The 4,981-nt window shown below is 43.9% G+C and overlaps 1 non-coding gene across 1 annotated transcript; it reads left to right on the top strand.

The window, feature by feature from the left end:
• Positions 1 to 3,331: 3,331 nt before the first annotated feature.
• On the top strand, positions 3,332 to 3,474 carry LOC115031385 (small nucleolar RNA SNORA48). The gene has a single exon (XR_003837026.1). It is a non-coding gene; the product is annotated as a small nucleolar RNA SNORA48 (small nucleolar RNA).
• Positions 3,475 to 4,981: the final 1,507 nt, after the last annotated feature.

Genomic DNA, 4,981 nt, shown 5'->3' with positions numbered 1-4,981 from the left:
TTAGTCTGTGGAGATCTGATAGGATGCATGGGATTATTTCAGTCTTCTCGTATCTGTTGAGGCCTGTTTTGTGGCCAATCATATGGTCAGTTTTGGAGAAGATACCATGAGGTGCTGAGAAGAAGGTATATTCTTTGCTTTAGGATGAAATGTTCTATAAATATCTGTTAGCTCCATTTAGTTTATAACTTCGGTTAGTTTCACTGTGTCTGTTTAGTTTCTGTTTCCATGATCTGTCCATTGCTGAGAGTGGAGTGTTAAAGTCTCCCACTATTACTGTATGAGGTGTGATGTATGCTTTGAACTTTAATGTTTCTTTTATGAATGTAGGTGCCCTTGCATTTGGAGCATAGATGTCCAGAATTGAGAGTACATCTTGGTAGATTTTTCCTTTGACAAGTATGAAGTGTCCATCTTTATCTTTTTTGATAACTTTTGGTTGAAAGTCGATTTCACTTGATATTAGAATGGCTACTCCAGCTTGTTTCTTGGGACCATTTGCTTGAAAAATTATATTCCAACCTTGTACTCTGAGGTAGTGCCTATCTTTGTCACTGAGGTGCACTTTCTGAGTGCAGAAAAATGCTGGGTCCTGCTTACATATCCAGTCTGTTAGTATATGTCTTTTTATTGGGGAATTGAGTCCATTGATGTTAAGAGATATTAAAGACAAATGATTGTTACTGCCTATTATTTTTGTTGTTAGAGGTGGAATTATGTTTGTGTGCCTATATTTTGGGGGTATGTTGAAAGATTACTTTCTTGCTTTTTCTAGGGTGTAGTTTCCCTCCTTATGTTGGTGTTTTCCATTTATTATCCTTTGTAGGGCTGGATTTGTGTAAAGATATTGTGTAAATTTGGTTTTGTCATGGAATACCTTGGTTTTTCTGTTTGTGGTAATTGAGAGTTTTGCTGGGTATAGTAGTCTGGGCTGGCATTGATGTTCTCTTAGTGTCTGTATGGCATCTGTCCAGGTTCTTCTGGCTTTCATAGCCTCTGGTGAGAAATATGGTATAGGTCTGAGAGTTCTGACTTTATATATTACTTGACTTTCCCCCTTACTTGTTTTAATATTATTTCTTTATTTAATGCATTTGGTGTTTTGATTATTATATGATGGGTGGAATTTCTTTTCTGGTCCAGTCTATTTGGAGTTCTGTAGGCTTCTTTTATGTTTATGGACATCTCTTTCTTTAGATTAGGGAAGTTTTATTCTATAATTTTGTTAAAGATATTTACTAGCCTTTTCAGTTGGGAATCTTCACTCTCTTCTATACCTATTATCCTTAGGTTTGGTCTTCTCATTGTGTCCAGGATTTCCTGGATGTTTTGGGTTAGGACCTTTTTTATTTTGCATTTTCTTTGACAGTTGTGTCAATGTTTTCTAGGGTATTTTCTGTACCTGTGATTCTCTTTTCTATCTCTTGTATTCTGTTAGTGATGCTTGCATCTATGACTCTTGATCTCTTTCCTAGGTTTTCTAACTACAGGGTTGTCATCCTTTTTTATTTCTTTATTTTTTCTATTTCCATTTTTAGATCTTGGATGGTTTTGTCCATTTCCTTTGCCTGTTTTATTTTTCCTGTAATTCTTTAAGGGACTTTTGTGTTTCCTTATTAAAGGCTTCTTGCTGTTTACCCGTGTTCTCCTGTATTTCTTTAAGGGTGCCTTTTTTTCTTTCCTTCTTAAAGTCCGCTATTATCATAATTAGAAGTGACTTTAGATCCGAGTTTTGATTTTCTGGTGTGATGGTATATCCAGGAATTGCAATGTTAGGAGAATTGGGTTCTGATGATGACAAATAACCTTGGTTTCTGTTGCTTATGTTCTTATGCTTGCCTCCTGTCATCGGATTATCTCTAGTGCTCCATGCCTTTGCTATATCTTACTGGAGCCTGTCCTTCCTGTAATCCTGGTTGAGTCAGAATTCCTCAGAGTCCAGCTGTTTCTGTGGTCCTGAGATTCTGGGTGTGTCAGAGTTCCTGGGAGTCAGGCTGTCTCTGAGACCCTGAGATCCTGATGTGAACAAGCTCCTGTGATCCTGTGATCCTGTGATCCTGGGTGTGCTAGAGTGCCTTGGAGTGGAGTCTCCTCTGGGGGCTGTGGGACTGGCTGCCAAGTTTGAACCCAAGGTAAACCAAGACAGACCAGAAGGCAACCAAGCCACTGGTTGGGCAGGGTTTCTGGTTCCCTGGATCCTGCTGGTCCCAGTTACTCCTGGTAATGTTAGAACAGATGTTGTGTTCTACTCACCCCTAATCCTAAGATCCTGGGCGTGCTAGAGCACCTGGGAGTGGAGCCTCCTCTGGGGGCTGTGGGAGATCAACAATTTTTAAACAATACTTCATAAAACAGAAAAGCCTCTGTTCAGCAAACTGCAACACCATTCCAGTAGCAACCACATAATGTTAAAAAAAATCATTATCAATTATATATTTGATAGAGGGTTAGTATGTAGAATATAGAAAGAACTAAAAACCCTGAACATCAAGAAAACAAATAATCCAGTTAAAAATGGGATATAGAACTAAGCAGAGAATTCTGAAATACAAATGACTGGAAAACACTTAAAGAAATGTTCAACATCCTTAGTCAAGAGGAAAATCCAAATTAACACTACTTTTAGATTTTCATCTTACCCCAGTAAAAGGACCAAGATTAATAAAACAAATGACAGTATATGCTGGCGAGAATGTGGAGAAAAGTGAACACTTTTCCATTGCTGGTGGGAGTACCATCTTGTATACCTACTATGGAATTCAGTGTGGTAATTCCTCCAAAAGCTGGAAGTCGATCTACCTTAAGATCCAGTTATACTACTTTTGGACACAGACTCAAAGGACTCTACATCATCCTAAGAAGACATTTGCTCATCCATGCTCATTGCTGCCCTATTCACAGCCAGACTTTGGAAAGAGCATAGCTATCCATCAGCTAATGAATGAACAATGAAGATGTGGTACATTTACACAATGGAATTCAATATATTTGCAGGTAAATGGCTGGAACTAGAAACAATCATTCGTAGTGAGGTGACCTATACCCCCCAAAGACAAAAATTGCATGTCTTCTCTTTTATGCTTTCTTTTATAAGAGTTGTCATGATCATGGTGTCTCTTTATAGCAATAGAACAGTGACTAAGACAGGTAGTTAGTAAAGTACCATGGGAGAAGAGGAGATCTTCCGAGGAAGGAGAAATAGAATATAGTGTTATAAAGAGATAAGGGGAAAGAAGAATAGAAAGATTAAATGGAGAGGGGCATGGTAAAGGAGGTAATACGAGGAGGGACAACTGACACTAAAGGTCTTTTAAATATCCATATGCCCGCCAACCCCCGGCAATTGGCAAAGAGATGCCTTGTTGGTGATGTTGTTCTTATATCAGTCAAGGGCAGAGCAGATAGCTGTCCTTTGTTTATCCTCCCTTGATGTCTGTCTTGGTGGCCAAACTATCTTATACCCAGGACTCATAAAAATCAAATCAAATCAAATCAAATCAAATCAAATCCAATCCAGGCAGTGCAGGGCAGGAGAAGAAGACAGAAAAATAGCTGTGGACCACTATGCCATCTACAGATTTGCCCTCCAGTGCACAGCACAGGCAGGCCATAGACAACTTCTTGTGGCCACACCACGCAGCACTGATGGAGGATGTCAGCCAGGGGTCTTCCAGCCTCTAGCCACATCGCCAGCCTGCAGTGGGTACCACCACCATGTGTGAGTATGTGTTGGTCAGATGGGAGAGAAATGGAAGTGGAACACCTTGAACATTATGAAGAAATATGGAACTGGAGACCCAGAGGAGTAGCCTGTTGTGAGTGGCCAGCCCCACTGGTCTGGTGGTGAGGTTCTCTGGAGAGCTGGTCTCCTCTCTCACTGCTAGGTGGGAGAGTGAGCCTGTGTGTCACTCAAGCAGCACAATGGAGCTGGCCCTGGTGACCATTTGTCTGCCATGAGGTGGCACCGGCACAGAGGTGATGCCTCCGCCTGTGCCCTTTGCCACCTCTGGAAGTGAGGAAAACTACCCACAAACTCATGAGCTTGTGACAGCTATCCCTGTCCCTCACCAGCTACAGTATTCAGGAGAGCTGGCTCTGTACCTCACCTAGACAGCATAGCAGAGCTGACCCTAGTGGTGGGGAGCAGGTGAGCCATCCCAGAGGCTGAAAGCATAGAAGAGCTGGCCCTGCCATTCTTCTGCCATGAGGTGGCATGGCTGTAGTGGGTCATGGCTTCCTCCCTTGCCCCTCAGCACAAGCAGTAGTCAGGAGAGCTGGCTCTAGGGTCATGAAAGCAGAAGTCTGCCCCCTGCTGGCTGCTGCACCCAGAAGAGGAGGCCCTGTACCTCACCTGAGCAGCAGGGGTAGTGACCAGGGTTGAGGGTGGCGGGTGGAATGAGGAGTCAGGGATGTGTTTGAGGGAGAGCTGGTTCTGCCACTCTGCCAAGAGGTGGTCTGGGTCTGGGGAGAGATGCCTTTTTCCCTGTTGCCCATAGCCACCTGAGGCAGTTGGGAGGGCAGATGAGCCAGCCTGGGAGGTGGGCAGAGCACAGGAGAACTAGCCTTGTCACTTGTCTGTTATGAGGTGGTGTGGGTGTGGGTGTGTGACCTCCCCTTATATGCCTCATTACCTCCAGGAGTCAGGAGAGCTGGTCCTAGGGTCAGGAGAGCAGGGGAGCTCTAGCCCTGACCCCTCACTGGCTGTAGCACTCAGGAGAGTGGTCCCTGCACTTTGCCTTGCCTGGGCAACATGGCAGAGCTGGCCCTGATAGCAAAGGCACAAAAGCAACCTCCAATGGTGTGGAAGCTGGAGGGCTGACCCAGCACCTCATAGGCTTCTGCACTTGGGAGAGTGGGTCCCTCACCTTGACTGGACAGCACAGTGAAGCTGGCTCTTGAAGGTATAGGTATAGGTGAGCCACCTAAGGGCAGGAAAGCAGGAGAGCTGAACCTGCCTCCTGCAGATGGTGGCACTGGGTGG

Source organism: Mus caroli, unplaced genomic scaffold (assembly GCF_978045245.1).
Source record: "Mus caroli unplaced genomic scaffold, Mus_caroli_1 scaffold_7, whole genome shotgun sequence".
NCBI lineage: Eukaryota > Metazoa > Chordata > Mammalia > Rodentia > Muridae > Mus > Mus caroli.
Note: the sequence above shows the minus strand (reverse complement) of the source record. Positions and strands in the feature narration are given on the sequence as shown.